This window comes from Rutidosis leptorrhynchoides, chromosome 1, assembly GCF_046630445.1.
Source record: "Rutidosis leptorrhynchoides isolate AG116_Rl617_1_P2 chromosome 1, CSIRO_AGI_Rlap_v1, whole genome shotgun sequence".
Classification (NCBI taxonomy): Eukaryota; Viridiplantae; Streptophyta; class Magnoliopsida; order Asterales; family Asteraceae; genus Rutidosis; species Rutidosis leptorrhynchoides.
In genome coordinates, this window is record NC_092333.1 from 51618181 (window position 1) to 51637315 (window position 19135).

At 31.2% G+C, this 19135-nt stretch overlaps 1 non-coding gene across 1 annotated transcript; it reads right to left on the reverse strand.

Moving 5' to 3' along the window:
- Positions 1 to 2121: 2121 nt before the first annotated feature.
- Positions 2122 to 2228, reverse strand: LOC139886878 (small nucleolar RNA R71). Its single transcript, XR_011772739.1, has one exon. It is a non-coding gene; the product is annotated as a small nucleolar RNA R71 (small nucleolar RNA).
- Positions 2229 to 19135: the final 16907 nt, after the last annotated feature.

Genomic DNA, 19135 nt, shown 5'->3' on the forward strand with positions numbered 1-19135 from the left:
TATATCCATTCTATAAATAAATAAATAACTTGTGTAAAATTGTATCGTATTTAATAGTATTTCGTAATAAAAATATAACTATTTTGTATACACCTCGCACAACATCAAGTTTTTGGCGCCGCTGCCGGGGACTCGGCGAAACACTATATTTTTACGCTATATTTTAGTAAAATTATATTTTTGTAAAAATACATTATTTCTTATTTCATAAAAATATTTTGTATTTATAATAAGTGTTAAAAATAATAAAAAGAAAAAAATATAAAAATATAAATATTTTAAGATTTCGTTTAAAATATATAAAATTAAAAAGTATTTTTATTTTATTTTTAGTTTTTTTTAAATATAAGTTTGTTTTTATTATTTTGTAAAAATTAAAATCGGAAAAAAAATATATATATATATAATTAAAACGAACTGGGCCGAACACTGTAGCAGCCCAATTTATGGCCTGGATCCACAGTCCATGCGACCGCATGGCCTCATAACAGAAGACTCATGCGATCGCATGAGCCTGTCTGACAGGTCTGGTCCCAGAGCTGGTACGGTTTAGGGTTTAAATTATTTATTATTATTATTATTAACATAATTAGGGTTAATTATTTTATTAATTAGTTTTAGTTTTATTTAATTTATATTTTTAAGTTATAATTAGTTTTATTAAATATATAAACTTAACTTTTATAAAATAATAATATAAAAATAATATTTTTATAAAAATAAGTAATATTATCATTTTTATTTCTTTTTATAAATTGTATATTTTAATCGTTTAATTCGTAATTTGTATATTTTTCATTCGTAATTAGTTTTAAGATTAGTATTTTGCCGTAGTTAATTTTTATTTCTAGATTTTAAGACTTTGTCGTAAAATCCCTTAAATGTTTTTTCTTTAGACTAAGATTTAGGTGCTTTAGAATTTTGCGACGCCGTTTTAAAATTTTAGTGCCTGTTAAGTTATTGACGTTTTGGATATAGAATTCCTTTTAAGTTTTAATACCTTTGGACGCAACTTTTAATATTTAGTTTTTAGACTTTTAAATTTCGACGTTTTTCTTTCTTATTTTTATTTTTTGACTTTCAATTTTTGACGCTTATTTTTCGACGTTTTTCGACGAGCTCTTTTTCTTTATTATTTCTCGACGCTCTAGTTTTTAGGACATAGAATTTTCTTTATTTCTTTCGTAAAAATTCAAAACGAAAAATTATTTTAAGCGGTTAAATTGATAGACATCCAAAATTTTCTGGTTCGTAGTAATAGTTGGATTTGTTAGTGGCGAGTTGTGGGCTTCCGATTTAAAGGGTCCTGGCTACCTGCTGCATCTATTGGCTATTCAAAACGTGAGCAAAATCAGAAAAGTCTATTAATTTGATAACTTATATAATTTTTATTTTTATAACTAATAGGATATTCAGTGAATGCACCGAGCAAAACGTTCACCACCTTTCATACGTTCACCACCTGTAACTCGATCAAGACATCTAGCCAATATTGTCGCCGTTGATTTTTCTTTAGAATCGTCATCTAGTCGACCAAGTACTACAATTCAAATTTCCGATAATCCATTTTTTGAACCCAACCTCAAAATTGAGAATCCGGAGGATATTCAGGGACAATTCAGAGATCCTGAACCACTAATCATTCCTCCTGAACCACAAATTACTCATCCAGAGATTGTCGAGGAAGAAACCATTAAATCAGAATCTTCTAGTGATTCAGATTCAACAAATTCAATTATGGAAGTAACGGAACCTCTAAGTATGGAAGATCGAATGAGAGCCACACGTACGGGCCAAGGACACGCCATTATTAAGCCAGACATTAATGCGCCAGATTATGAAATCAAAGGACAAATTCTACACATGGTAACTAATCAATGCCAATATAGTGGTACGCCAAAAGAAGATCCAAATGAACATCTTCGTACCTTTAATAGGATCTGTACTCTATTCAAAATCAGAGAAGTAGAGGATGAACAAATCTATCTCATGTTATTTCCCTGGACTTTAAAGGGAGAAGCCAAAGATTGGTTAGAATCGTTACCTGAAGGGGCGATTGATACATGGGATGTGTTAGTTGAAAAATTTCTTAAACAATTCTTTCCGGCATCTAAAGCCATAAGACTTCAAGAAGAAATTGTTACGTTCACACAAAAGCCAATTGAAACATTATATGAGGCATGGACAAGATTTGGAAAGTTGTTGAGAGGATGTCCTCAGCACGGTTTAGACACTTATCAAATAGTACAAATATTCTACCAAGGTATCGACATTGCTACACGAAAAGACATCGACATAGCAGCTGGCGGTTCCATTATGAAGAAAACCGCAACTGAAGCTTACAAAATCATTGATAACACAGCCTCCCACTCGCATGAGTGGCACCAGGAAAAAGATATCTTTCGTTCATCTAAAGCGGCTAGAGCCGATTCTAGCCATGACTTTGATTCCGTTTCCGCAAAAATAGATGCTTTCGAGAGACGAATGGAAAAGATGAATAAAGATATTCATGCAATACGAATCAGTTGTGAGCAATGCAGTGGCCCACACTTAATGAAAGGTTGTCACATTGAGCAAACGATGGAACAACGTGAGAATGTTTCCTATATGAACCAAAGGCCGGGATATAATTATAAAAATAATTATCAACCACCAAGGCCAAACTTCAATCGAAATCAAAACATTCTTTACAATCCAAATGGACCTAATAATAACTCGTACAACCAACAAGGTCTGAATAATCAACCAACTCAAAACAACACTTTCAATCAACAAAGACCTAGTTTGTATAAACCACCACAACAAATCGAAGAGAAAAACTCAAATCTGGAAGAAATGGTACAAAACCTAGTTGAATCTCAAACACAATTTATTACATCTCAAACCCAAACAAATGAGAGGTTTGATCAGTCATTAAGAACTCAACAAGCTTCCATTTTGAATCTAGAAAAATACGTAGGTACTCTTGCTAGCATGATGAGTGAGAGGGAACAAGGAAAGCTACCGAGTGATACTAAAGTAAATCCTCGGAATGAAAATGTTAATATGGTATCAATGAATTCTAAAAACCATCATCAGAAGATGGGAAGGTTTTTGATGTGAGTAACAATGAAGAAGTTACAACACCACCACCACCACCCGAGTATGTAAAGCCAGTGGTGGCACCCTACAGATCACCCATCCCATTTCCAAGAAAAGGAGTTGAGTATGAGCAAGTGATAGGTAATAAAGTTTGTGATACCTCTGGAAAGAAGAAGAAGAATAAGAAATTGCAAGAAACAAAAATCGTAAAAATAAATTCGGTGAAGACAGTTCCACCAAAACCTCCACCAAGGTTGGGTGATCCGGGTGAATTTATTGTTCCTTGTCTACTTAGTGATTGTGTAATGTATGATGGACTAGCAGATTTATGTGCGAGTGTGAGTGTTATGCCTCTTTCATTATATAAGAGATTAGATGTAGGTGAGTTAAGTCCAACGGAAATGAGTGTTCGACTCTTTGATCAAACCATTAAGCACCCAGTTGGAATTGCTGACGACCTACCCGTTCAAGTGGGTAATTTAACCTTTCTAATCGAATTCATTGTCATTGACATAGAATAGGACCCAAACATTCCTCTAATTTTAGGTCGACCATTCTTAGCGTCCACCGGGGCGTTATTTGATGTAAGAGAGGGTAGAATGACACTTAGTGATGGTGACAAATCGATCACCTTTGTGAGTCGAAAGGCTAAATCTCCACCAACCAAAACCGCTGAACCAACAAAAATGATTGGTAAGAACCATATTGTTTTACCAACTCCAACGGTAGTGCTTAACAATAATAAAACGCCTAAGTGTGGGGAAGATGAAGTGACACCTAATGATGACTTGATAACAAAGAACCCCGTTGTTGATATGAAATTAAATGACCCCATTATTAACAGTTCAATGAAAAAACTTATTAAACGGATTCGCGATTCTAGAACCAATGGGAACTTTAAGTTATATAACAGGTTAGTATCCAATCTATCGCCTAAAGAAAAGGAAAAACTAGTTGAATTTGTGGATATTACACAGGAATCCGACCAATGGCTTAAAGCAAAAGTCACAGATATGCAAGTTGATTATGGTCCAAGAGAAATTGACAATGAAGTTAATCACAAATTTGACACCACAGCTACCTGAGTATGGGGAGATTCAAATGTTCTAAAAAGAAAATGTTGTTTAGATTTAGTTGTTCTGTTCTCGTGTAGTTCCGAGAATGGAATCCAATCGGTCTTTTCCACTAGCAGACACTAAAGAACTAGTTTCCTCCCCCCATTCTGAATTTTTGTTTTGTAGGTTTTGTATGAAATTAATACGCTTTTTCAATTTAAGTTTTGTGTGAATTTAAAAAAAAATACTTTATCTCATTAAGTTTAAAAAATGATTTCTAAAATTCATCGTAAGTTGAAGACTAGGTCATAGAACCGAAATTGCTTTACCCGAGGGCGGGGCGAAAAATTTTGTTATCATTATTTTTAATTTTATTGATCTAAAGTATAAAAAAAAAAATTAAAAAACCCAAAAAAATCTTTGCTTTTAAAACAATCGCTTTAAAAACGACAAATTTTAAATTTTGTCGAGGGACGGACTAGGTAAACATACCGAAACTAAGTAAAAGGAAACAAATTTTTTAAAAAAAAATTATTCAAATTATTTTAATAAATAAATGTTTTTATGAAAAAAGTATATATATATATATATATATATATATATATATATATATATATATATATATATATATATATATATTATATGTTTGTAATTTATCTTATGTACAAAACAGGGTAAAACAGTGCACTTTCAAAGATTGACATTAAGTTCAGCAAAAGCTACTAATTTTGACGACAAGACGCAAAATATCAAATGTGATATAAAATAATATGTTGCAAACTCGGTATTTTTAATCACTTTTCTACACTAATCACCCTCATGAATTTATAATTATAGTCTGATTTCATGCAAATGAGGGCATTGCATGATCTCAAGTGGGGAAGGGTTATAAATTCTCTCGGGTTTACACTTAGTTCAATTGCCAAATTTTGTGGAAATTTGAAGAAAAAAAAAATTTCAACTAAATGAATTCAATATCATGTTTATACATATTTATGAACGATAAAACTAGGTTGTAATACCGAAATTATTGTTACCTCAAAGAGAACATAAATGGAGAAACAACCCAAAACGTTAGAATTCATTTAAAATGGAATAGAGGAAACTAAAAAGGCAAAGAAAAAAAATAAATAAAAGCTAAGTGTGGAAAGAATTTACCAAGTACTTCAAAACATATATCACATATTTGTACAAGATTATTGCAGGTACTTTTGCTTTGGACTAAACTAATCAGTTTTACCCGATTTACTGTAATATATTTAAAAGAAAGATGGATCTGCATGATGAATCAATTCCATCATTAAAAGGAAGTAAAGTCTTTCGGAAAAAGACACGCGCTTCTTGATTTAGGTCAGAAAGTTGTCGTCCAGACCAGCTGTAGGTTGACGAAAAATCTAGAAAAGTCATCTCTAAAATCAGCAGGAAATCCATGGACCTCAGCATCAAACGGGGTTGCCAAGTGGTCAGACTTATCCTAACCATGAGAGGATCTGTCTCGTAAAATGGGGAGGGCGCCGTGCAAATTAACTTGATAAGACTAATGAATCAGACCCCCAGAAAGGATAATCTCCTTAAAAGATTAAAAATCAGCTTTTAAGCCTGATATTATTCAATCCTTGAGATTGACCTTAAAGATTGAGAATTACAAACTCATGGAATTCAATGATATCTAAACTTGAGCTTGAACGAGAAAATATTTTGATCAAATTAAAACCGATTTGTTTTCTGAAAACCCATTTTCAATGCGTTCATTACCATTGAACGTAAAATCCTAAGAATTCACCAGAATTCATTAGGTCACCTGAACTAAATCGGGTGTCAACCGTAAGAACGGTGGTTGCATAGCATGGTCGAAGACAGGACCTTGTGCCAGACCGAAAAAATATAGGGTGATCTTTACTATTGCTCCTACAAAGGATAGTAATTGCATCCGACACGATATAGTGTAACACCCCATTTTTCCCGTGCGCGTTTAAAGGTACGTACTTAATTATTAGAACGCTTATAATGTGTTGGTTTATGTGATTAAATGAGCCAAAGTGTTAGTTTATGAGTTAGTGCATATATGTGTGTGTGTGTATATATATGTATATATATATATATATATATTTATGAATGCGTGCGTGAGCGTGTATATGTATGTGTCGCGTTGGCGTCGAGTCGTGTGAGACCTAAGGTCGAGGTTTAGACGTGCATAGGAAGGGTGAAAGATGTTGTTCTTGTTGTTTGAACCTTTGATTTATGTTAAATTGTCGAAGTGATCAGGAATAGGCGTATACCGCGCCGCGAGGAAAGGGGCCGCGACGCGACAATCAAAGCAAATCCAGATCAGAACATGAGTTAAGAAGGGTCATTTTTCCTTCTTTATGCCGCGCCGCGACAAAGGAGCCGCGCCGCGGCACCTCTGCAGTTATGACTCCTTTTTCTGCTCGATTTAAAAAGGGTTTTAGGGGTAGTTTGGTCTTTTTGCGTGTAGATCTGATGGGAGCCTTTAATACCAACCACTTATCCTCTATTACTCATTTTTTTTTTCCTTTTTCTTTCACAATTTCCTCCCAAAACATAAAACCCACTTAGATTAAACCTAAGATTTGGAGGTGAAGATTTGTGAATCAATCCTAGGAGCAAGAATTAAAGTTGTTCTCCTTGTTATTAGCTACAAGTGGATAGTTTGGTAAGTCTCAACTCTATGTTTTGAATTTTAATTGGTTTATGCTAGGGTTTGTTCCTTTGGAACTTGTATGACCCATTTGAGGGTTAAATGGGTGGATTTTGGGTTAGATTGTTGAAAGAAAACCCTAACAACCATAATCTAGAGTTTGGTCTAATGAAATGGGGTTTGTAAGTGTTAATGGTGTTGTAAGCATTAAAACACTTGTTAAAATGTGGATGAAATTGTAATTAGGTCATGTTTGACAAAGTTGAAAGTGTAAGTGTTAAAATGGGTCAAAAGGGGTGATGTTGACCTAGTTTGGAGGAAATGGGTATGAATTACCCTAGGTTGTGCAAGTTAATGTTAGTTGACTTTAAATCACTAGCTTTGGCGATTTAATATGAGTCTTGGCCTTTATGGGCGATTTTGGGTGTAAATGAGCTAATAAATGCTAATGGGTCATTAAATGCTCAAAGTGTAAGTAATGTGATAAATGCCATTAGTTGTGTATTGAATGTGTACCTATGTACTAGGTACTTTGCTCTAGGTATACGGAAGCATTTAAATCACCACCGAAGTGTTAAGGTGAGTGGAATAACTATATATGCATGTATATAATTTATTTACTTGTGGGGTATGGGTTAAAGTTCGATGTTGACGATACCATACCCTAGAGTATATTGTGTTGTTGATGAGGGTTTAAAGTTCGTTGTTGACGATACCTCATACGTATGGAATTAAAGTTCGATGTTGACGATGCCATACGATTATTGTAGTGACGTTGATGAGGGTTTAAAGTTCATTGTTGACGATACCTCATATGTGGGTTTAAAGTTCGGTGTTGACGATACCACATTAATATAGGCGAATGGGATTTAAGTTCGATGTTGACGATACCATTCGTTGGGCTAGCCTTGGGATCTTGAGTACTATGGATGTTGTGAACATCATCGTTATACTTGTGTTTTAGTATATTGTATTGTTGTGTTATATGCTATTGTTATACTAGCCTTGTTATCGTGGTACTTAGTGTTATACATGTGAAAGGTATGCTAATTATGTAACTAGTATGTATGCGGATTTGGTAACTGTTTGCAAGTAAGTAGGTTATATATACGTATGTATAATTGTTGCACTCACTAAGCCTTGCTTACCCTCTCGTTGTTTACCATTTTGTAGGTTTCAGCTTGGACAAGGGTAAGGGCATACGTTTGGACTAGTGGTCTTCCGCTTATGTTGCCGGGGGGTGCTTTTGGTGTTAGCTTTTTGAAATTGGCCTAACGTTTTGGGTAGTTTAGCCCCAAACCATGCTCGAGTGACGTTTGGATTATAAACTATCATTGTAGTGGGTCAAACTTGTATTAAACTTAATTAATGGCCTTCGTGCCTTTTGTAAACATTTAAATTGATGTACGTTTAAATGGAACTTGTGGAATGGTTTACATATTTAATTGGCGCGTAAATGGGTATTATATATAAAAAAAATTTATCGTATGGAATACGGGTTGGGATGTTTCAAGTGGTATCAGTGCATGGTCTAAGGGATTTAGGCGACTCGAGATAGGTGCCTAGACTTAGACTTTATTGTGTGAGTGCTTTATGCGGGACTTGTAGGACTTTGGGTCTAATCGGAATTTGTTAGTGCTTTGGTTTATGTGAACTAACCTTGTGCTAATTGTTTTGTGTTGTGTTTATCAATCATCAAGCAAGACGGACGTTGTACTAGCGAGTTAATGCGACGTGCTCGCGTAACAACGATTAGCTACCGTTGTTACGGGTGCAAATCGTGTCAAACAAGTAAGGTACGACGATTGTTGAGCAAGATGGGGTAGTGTGGTACGCATGTATATACTTACGAGTTATGCCTTTCGTTCATGGTTTAACCCTTTCTGTTTTATAGAATGAAGACGAGAAACGGACACGATAATGATATCGGTGGTACAAGCGAGGACCCCGATTTCACGGCCAAAGTTGAGGCCATCTTGAAAAACTACAAGGAGGATTTTCTTGTTAGCGTGAGAAAGGTTTTCAAGGAATCGGTTGACGAGCAAATAACTGATTTAATTAATGAACGAATGAAGGCCACTGTCGATGAGGCTCTTGAAGCTAGAAACATTTATCCTCGTGGTGAAGGAGGTGAAGGAAGACGGGACTTCCACTACAAAAATTTCAAGGATACTCAACCTCCGATGTTTAATGGGGTGAGGGATCCATTGAAAAGCACTTGTTGGATTTCCGATATCGAGGGGGGTTCTGTACCGCGGAGTGTCCTCCCGAGAAGAAGACGAGGTATGGGTCTAGCATGTTGCGTGAAGAAGGCAAGTTGTGGTGGGACGATAAAATCAATTTATATGGTGAAGAGCAATGCATGAGCTTGACATGGGAGGAGTTTAAGAAGGAATTCTTCCAAGAATACCGAACTTCTTCCGACCTTGATAGAATCCGGGATGAGTTTCATCATTTGCAACAAGGTTCAATGGACTTGGTTACTCTCAAGTCTACCTTTTTGGCAAAGACTCGTTTTTGCCCGGAATATGTTGGTGACGATCACAAGCTAATGAAAGATTTCTACCGTACCTTGAACGACGAGTTCAAGGGTAAGATTAGTCAGGGAATGGCTAAGACTTTTGAAGAGCTATTCGAGTTGGCTCGGGGTTTTGAGCCGAAGGTTCCAAGAAAAGGCAATTTCACTTTTTCAAAAAGAAAGTTTGAAGGTTCGAGTTATTCGAATTTTTCAAATAAAAAGAACAAGAACAAAAAGGGTTCCGAAAGTGTCAATAGTGTGAAGAAGGGCACTACCGGTGGTTTTGGGAACTTTGTCCCTACTTGCTACAATTGTGGGGTACGTGGACATATGGCTCGAGATTGTCCGAAGCCAAATTCAACAAACAAGCTCACTTGTTTTAATTGCAACAAAGAAGGACACCGAAAGTCAGAGTGTCCCGATTTGAATAACGATAATGTTAAAAGGCTAGAGAAGGCGGCGGGTACGGCTCGAGGGCGAAACTATTTGATGACTAAAGACGAAGCCAAGCAATCCAACGAAGTTGTCTCAGGTACTTTCTTGGTTAATTTCAATCCGGCAAGAATTCTTTTTGATAGCGTTGCAAATTTGTCGTTTGTGTCTCCAAAATTTGTGCCTAAACTTGATAGACCGTTAGCTAAGTTAAGTCGTCCGGTAGAAGTCGAAATAGAAGACAGCAAGATGGTGCTAGTGGTTGATGTGTGTAAAAATTGTGGTGTTGTTTTTGGTGCCGAAAACTTTAAAATTGATCTTATCCCTATGACCTTGGGCGACTTTGATATTGTTGTGGGCATGGATTGGCTCGATCATAATAGAGCCGATATTGCATGCCATGAGAAGTTTATTCATGCGAAGACCCCTAGTGGGGGAGAGTTAATTATTCACGGCGATAAGCGAAGAAGACTTGTGCCGATATGTTCTTTTGCACAAGGCACGTCGTTTTCTTGTTAGTGGTGGCATGGCTTTTCTTGCCCATGTTGTTGATACTCGTGATGAGCCACCACCCATTCGTGAAATTCCGGTGGTTAGTGAATTCGAAGACGTTTTTTCGGATGAGTTACCGGGTATTCCGGCGGAAAGACAAGTAGAATTTCTCATTGAGTTGGTTCCGGGAGCTACCCCCATTGCTAAAACTCCTTATCGTTTAGCGCCGACGGAAATGCAAGAGTTGTTAAATCAAACCCAAGAGCTACTTGAAAAGGGTTTTATCTGACCGAGTGCTTCGCCATGGGGCGCTCCGGTTTTATTCGTGAAAAAGAAGGATGGTAGTATGCGGATGTGCATCGACTATAGGGAGTTGAATAAAGTGACGATCAAAAATCATTATCCATTGCCTAGGATTGATGATATATATATATCTTTTTCTCATTCATCACTCAACGATATATATATATATATATATATATATATATATATATATATATATATATATATATATATATATATATATATATATATATATATATATATATATATATATATATATTATAATTTTAATTTTAATTTTAATTCTAATAATAAGGGTATGTTAGCGAATGTTGTAAGGGTGTAAGTCGAAATTCTGTCCGTGTAAAGCTATGCGATTATTAATCATTGTAAGTTATGTTCAACCTTTTTAAATTAATGTCTCGTAGCTAAGTTATTATTATGCTTATTTAAGACGAAGTAATCATGATGCTGGGCTAAATATTAAAATTGGGTAATTGGGCTTTGTACCATAATTGGGGTTTGGATAAAAGAACGACAATTGTGGAAATTAGACTATGGGCTATTAATGAGTTTTATATTAACTAAATGATACCTCATTGATTTAATATATAGACTTATAATTTGACGTATTTATATATAACCACATACGCTTGACTGGGCACGGTGGGCGGGATATCTATAAATACCAATAATTGTTCATTTTACCGGACACGGAACTGGATTAATAGTTAATAGACTTGTTGAAACAGGGGTGGATTAAATTCAAGGGTAATTCGTGTAATTGTTAACAAAGTAGTAAAACCTTGGTTTACACGCAGTCGATAACCTGGTGTATTCATTAAACAAAGTATTAAGACCTTGTTACAATTCGAATCCCCAATTAGTTGGAATATTTGACTTCGGGAATAAGAATAATTTGACGAAGACTTCCGCACTTTATGATTATGACTGATGGACTATTATGGACAAATCCGTATGGACATATCAAATAATCCAGGACAAAGGACAATTAACCCATGGGAATAAACTAAAAACAACACGTCGAACATCATGATTACGGAAGTTTAAATAAACATAATTTCATTATTTCATATTTAATTGCACTTTTAATTATCGCACTTTTATTTACTGTCATTTTATTTAATTGCACTTTTAATTACCGTTATCTTTAATTATAGCAATTTTATTTTATCGCACTTTTATTTATCGCAATTTCATTATCGTTATTTACTTTACGCTTTAAATTAAGTCTTTTATATATTTAATATTTTACTTTAGGTTTTAACTGCGACTAAAGTTTTAAAATCGACAAACCGGTCATTAAACGGTAAAAACCCCCTTTTATAATAATAATACTACTTATATATATTTTTGTATTTTTACAATTATAAGTTAAAAAATATAGCGTTAAGCTTGGCTAAAGATCTCTGTGGAACGAACTGGACTTACTAAAAATTACACTACTGTACGATTAGGTACACTGCCTATAAGTGTTGTAGCAAGGTTTAGGTATATCCATTCTATAAATAAATAAATCACTTGTGTAAAATTGTATCGTATTTAACAGTATTTCCTTGTAAAAATTAATAGTATTTTATACCCCTTCGCTTTAACATCAATAGTATTTCGTAATAAAAATATAACTATTTTGCATACACCTCGCACAACGTTAGTGCCATATTACATAACTCTTTCATTCTACTTAACTTCTGAACATATCAAGAAAGTATATTCTTGATAGTTCTATTCTCAGTGATTCTGGTAATTTGACAAATCAAATCGTGCTAATATATTCTTTCTTGTTTAGAACATTAAGTTCATTCGAAACTCCATGCTTACGAATTCCGGACCATTACCCGCTTTACTAGAGGTCTAGAAGAGAATAAAAAGGCAAAGAGCTCCAAAATATAAGAGAAAATATAAAGTCCAATAACAACACGGAGGTTACAAACCGTGGATATTAATACGATTAGAAATATAAAGACACGGTAGAATTAAGAATAGTATCACCCCTAGGTAATATTAGAAGTAAACAGATTTTTCTGGTGAAAGATTGAAAAGAAGGATGACAGAAATGATAATTAGGAAAATATCAAGGATTAGAACGGGATTAAGTATTTTCACAATCTTTTGGATGTATGAACTAAGAAAGAAAGCATAGGAATGATGAAAATAATGGAACGAAAAAAGTTTAATTTATAATGGAAATATCAGATAGAGTAATCGAGGCAGATCACCGTATTTAATTATAGAGATCTTAATTTCTTATTCGCTGAAGAATCAAATCTTTTAGATTTCGAAGATTTTCTTTAATTTCCCTGAATTCCGGAAATCCACCATGACTACGTCAAAAGTTAAATCTCTATCTCAATCTTTTGTGACAGCTTCACTAATACGCTTCGAGTAATCGAATCATTTTATCCATATTACTCTATGGTAATAAAATTCTATGTTATTAACACATATTTGTCATGAAGACATTTTTATTATCAGCCATGACCATCCTAATCAAATTTCGGGACGAAATTTCTTTAACGGGTAGGTACTGTGATGACCCGGAAATTTTCTATCAAATTTAAACTTAATATTTATATGATTCTGACACGATAAGCAAAGTCTGTAGAGTTTAGTCTCAAAATTTTTGAAATGGTTACATGAACCCTTGACTGCTTCCAACGATTCACGAACAATCATTTATAAATAAATATATGTATATGAATATATGTGTAGATATATAAATATATATATATATATATATATATATATATATATATATATATATATATATATATATATATATATATATATGATAACATGATAACTTGAAATACATTAATAAAATATTATACGATTTAGTTTCCGGAATTAAAGACGTAAGATAATTTATGATATACAATAAAACTTAATATTTAAAACATAATCATATATATAGTAGTTTGAATATATATATATATGATTTCGATACATAACTATTACTATATGTATATTGTTAAAATATATAAATATTAAATATATAATGCATATTATATAAATATGAAATGTTACAAAACTAATAATATGTAATTACAAGTTAAAATATAATTATTATATTAATATTGTTATTATTACATTCAATATTAAATAAATATTAATATTAATACTAATATCAGTATTATGAATATTATTATATAGATATAAAATTTGATACATTTAAGTTGTTATATTATTATTACATTCATTATTATTATTATTAATATTAATACAAGTACTATAAATATTAATAAAGATTATAATATGAAATTTGATACACATATTTGTTATAGTATCATTATTAGTAATATTATTGTTAACATTGTTAATATAATTATTATTATAACTAATAGTGAAATTATAATGTTAGTTATTATAATTAGTGATATTATTAAATATTATTATTACCATTTTCATTAAGAATTATTATTATCATTATAAATTATTATTATCATGAGTATTATAATAATTATTACTATTATTAGAAACAATACAAATTATTAATGTTATCCTTAATAATATTATTATTATTATTATCAATTTTTATGATTTTAGTATCATTGTTATTTATAATTTTTATTATTATTATTATTATTATTATTATTATTATTATTATTATTATTATTATTATTATTATTATTATTGTTAATTGTATATATATATTAATTATTAATATTAATTTAATTATAAATCAAGAAATCTAGTACGATCTTCTTTAATCTCAATCAAATAGTATAATTGTTTGTTTCTATTAGATAATTGGTACGAACAGATTCTTTTAGTCCATAAGCAAACAAATTCGGTTACCCATTATAATCAACTTGTAATTTTTATTTTTTTATTTTTTTTATTTGTGATCGAATTATATTGTCTTCAATCAGTTAAAGGTCTATGTCCATTCATATTACGAATCAATTATGATCAGAATAACTATTAAATCACGTACTTCCTCACATTATATATACACACTACTGTAATTCGAAAAATAAAAAAAAAACCAAAAACTCAAGAACAATGAACGTGCCTCTGTTCGTGGGTTATTTTCACAAAAACTTGATTTCAAATTTATTTCAAAATCTAGTAATCCTGTTTTGTTAGGAATCATGTAGTGAATCTGTTTGCAAAGTTTCAACTCCCAAATCGTTATATCGATCCTGAATTTTGGAGTAAAAGATTGAAATTTAAAAGTCAAAATTTTTGTTCTTCTTGAAATTCATACTCGTTTTGATAATTTTGTTTTAATTGGCAATTCAGAAAGTTTCCAGGAGGGAATTAGAACCTATTTTGTGTTGAAAAGATTTTCCAAAACGTTTTAGAAATCACAATCAAGTTTGTGGTTCTTGCTGAGTTCGTGAACTGATACAGCAGTTCTTTTTAGATTTTTTTTTATTTTGATTGTTTGAATTAACAAATGTATCCAACTCAGATTAGTTATAAATCAATTTCATGTCAAAAAATTTTTTGAATTGATAAGCTTTTGGGTTTTGGGTTCTGTCGATTGAATCAAAGAAGAAAAAGGAAGATAAATAATAAGGATTATATATATTTGGAATTAAGATTATATCAGAAAAACACAACGGCTGGAATGGTTAGAGAGTGTTGTTGGTGAGCGAAAGGTCTCGGGTTCGAGCCCGGCTCGGGGCATTTTTTTTTTAAGAAAGCTCTAAGGGAGGTAGTTTCCTAAACCAAAAATTGTTATTATTATTATTATTATTATTATTATTATTATTATTATTATTATTATTATTATTATTATTATTATTATTATTATTATTATTATTATTATTATGATTGTTATTGTTATTGTTATTGCTAGTATTAATTATTATTGTTAAAATTGTTGTTGTTGTTGTTGTTATTATTATTATTATTATTATTATTATTATTATTATTATTATTATTATTATTATTATTATTATTATTATTGTTGTTGTTGTTGTTGTTGTTATTGTTATTATTAGTATTAAAATTACTTACCATTTATTATTATGATCACTATTATTATTGATTATTATTATGAATTATTATCATTATTGTTATTATTAGTATCATAATAATTATTATAAGTATCAAAATTGTTATTATTATTATTATTATCATAATTATAATTATAAGTATTATATTTATTATTATTATCATTATAGAAATAATACAAAGTATTATCATCTTCGTAAATATTAGTATTAGTATCTTTCTGTAAATAATAGAACTATTAATATTAACATAAGTATTAATATTTGTATTATCACATGTATTATTATTATTATGTAATTACTAAAATCAGTATTATAACTATCGTTAATAGTAAAATTAATATTTTCACAAGTATTATTATTAATATCACTATTATTATCATTAATAGAGTTATTATTAACATTATTACCTTTACTAGTAATATTAAGTATTAACATTGTTATTAATTTTGTCATTACTAAGATTATGATAATATTACTATTATTACTAGTTTTGACAAACGAATAATATATATATATATATATATATATATATATATATATATATATATATATATATATATATATATATATATAAGGTTATATTTAATACATGTAACATAACAAAAATTAATATCTTTATATACAAAATGAATATATGAAACATATATATACTATTAATATAAAAAGGATATAACAAATAAATTTATATATATATTTGTTCGATTACAATTATGTATATTAATAAATATACAAATGATATAGGTTCGTGAATCCGATGCCAACTTTGCACTTGTTCAATGCCATCATATGCTTAATTACTACGAAATACAATATTGTGAGTTTCATTACTCCCTTTTTAAATGCTTTTGCAATATATATTTTTGGGACTGGGAATACATGCGCTGTTTTTATAACTGTTTTACGAAATAGACACAAGTAATCGAAACTACATTATATGGTTGAATTATCGAAATCGAATACGCCATTTTTATCATGTTCGAAGTTGTCCCGGAATGATGGCGAATTTATCATGTCCGAAGTTGTCCCGGAATGATGGCGAATTTATCATGTCCGAAGTTGTCCCGGAATGATGGAAATATTCTATATGCATCTTGTTAAGGTCGATTACCAGGTGTTCAATCTATATGAATGATTTTTGTCTCTATGTATGGGACATATATTTATGAGAAATGGAAATGAAAATCTTGTGGTCTATTAAAATTATGGAAATGATCGATTATGATAAACTAATGAACTCACCAACCTTTTGGTTGACACTTTAAAGCATGTTTATTCTCAGGTATTAAGGAAATCTTCCGCTATGCATTTGCTCATTTTAAAGATATTACTTGGAGTCATTCATGGCATATTTCAAAAGACGTTGCATTCAAGTCGTTGAGTTCAATAGAGATTATTATTAAGTAAATGACAGTTCAGGTCATTTATATGTTGAATATTATGAAAGGGTATGCATACCTGTCAACTTTCGATGTAATGAAAGTTTGTCTTTTAAAACGAATGCAATGTTTGTAAAATGTATCATATAGAGGTCAAATATCTCGCAATGTATTCATGTGTTATTGTATTCGCTCTTATGGATTAGGACGGGTCTTTACAAGTAATAATCACAAATCCAAATTTTTTCAAAATATATAGTTATATTTATTTTTAGAACTAGAAAAAATTCGACCGCGCGTTGCTGCGGTTGTATTCAACGCGCGGTCATATTTGTATATACGTTGTTTGGTACCTAATATATCTAGTAGGTTGGGTTGTTTGTTGGACATGTACGTATATGTATGAAATATAGCTCGAAATATTTAGAGTTTTTTTGACGATGTCCGTTTCGCGTATAGTTAGTCGCGTTGTGTTCGTAAAATAATATTGAGTTGAACGGTGGTCTCGGAAAAATTTAGCTCGCACCGAGCGAGAATATAGGGCCTGTTATTTAGTGTTTTTTTAACGATGTCCGTTTCGCGCATAGTTAGTCCCGTTGTGTCCGTCTGATTTTTCGAGTTGAAAGGTGGTCTCGGAAAAATTTAACTCGGACCGAGCGAGAAGATAGGGCCCGTTAAAAATACGGGTGGAATCATTTTCTTTTGTTTTTTTTAAAATTATATATTTACCCTTTTTACCCCTGAAAAAGTAGAAAGTTTGGGGGTTGTTGTGTATATGAACCCGAATTTGAGGGGTCGGGTGTAGTGTGAACGCAAACTCAAAACGACATTCGGATAAAACTGAAACTACAATTTCTTCCATGCATATTAGTATGTAGGGGTAAACTGAAACTACAATTTCTTCCATGCATATTAGTATATAGGGGTAATATCTTTGGCTTTACATGTTTGTAAAAGTACATACATATACTCCGTATTTTAGTATTTTACCATAACTATTAATTAATAAATTAATAATTAAATATGTCCGGTGGACTAATTCACACTTCGCAAATTTTAATTTTTTTAAGTTTACACAAGTTTGATCAAATTTACTTTAAAATAGTTAAACTGATAAAGTGATAAGGTAAAAAATTGTAATACATTGTACAGTACTCCATTAAACCGTTGATCAAATTTACTTTAAAATAGTTAAACTGATAAAGTGATAAGGTAAAAAATTGTAATGCATTGTACAGTACTCCATTAAACCGGTTATCTCCGTGATCTATTTCGATCCATACGTCAGACTTCAAAATATACCTCTTGTAATGATATCTTGACTTCTTATCTTGAAATATTTATCAAAGCCTACTTAAAAACATCACCCTAATTGTCAACGAACTGTTTCAAACTCAAGAGATGACCTAGTGGTTCGTTGATGTGAATCTTCAAAGAAGATTCAAGTTCAATCCTCATTGAAAGTTGTGTATTTTTTTGAGTTAAATTTACAAATAGGCTATGAACTTCTGCTTTTGTTTCATTTTAGGCTATATACTCCAAAAAATACCATTTTAGATCATAAACTTTCAAATCGTATATTTATGTAAATAAAACTTTATCAGTTACCAGTTGGACCATTTAAAATACTTATGTTGCATTTTGTAAATTTCTTTAAAGACGACACGGATATTAACTGAAAGTTATGATATACAAATAAAAATAAGTCATATACTTTTAGTTTTATTTTTGAAGTAAATTATACACTTAAAAAAAAAATACCATTATAAGTAATATAATTTCAAAATGTGTGTTAATGTAAACAAAATGTGACCGATTAACTGTTGGACCAGTAAACGTTATTATTTAACTTTTTTTACGTTGAACCTATTAATACTCATTTTGAAAGTTTATTATCTAGAATAGTATTATTTTTGAAGTATATAACTTACACCAGAATAAAACTGAATATATATGACTTATTTGTAGGTCATAAACTTTCAGTTAAAATTTATGTCATATTTAAAGAAAATGAAAATGCCACAATTATTTTAAACGGTTCATCCGATAACGGTAACGTTTTATTTACATAGATACACGTTTTGAAACTTTATGACCTACAATAATAGTATTTTTTGAATGTTTTATTTACATTGATACACGATTTAAAAGTTTATGATTTATGATAGTATTTTTTGAGTTATATATATAGTCTACAATGAAACAAGAGTAAAAATATGTGAGCTATTTGTAGCTTTAAACTTTTTTTTAAA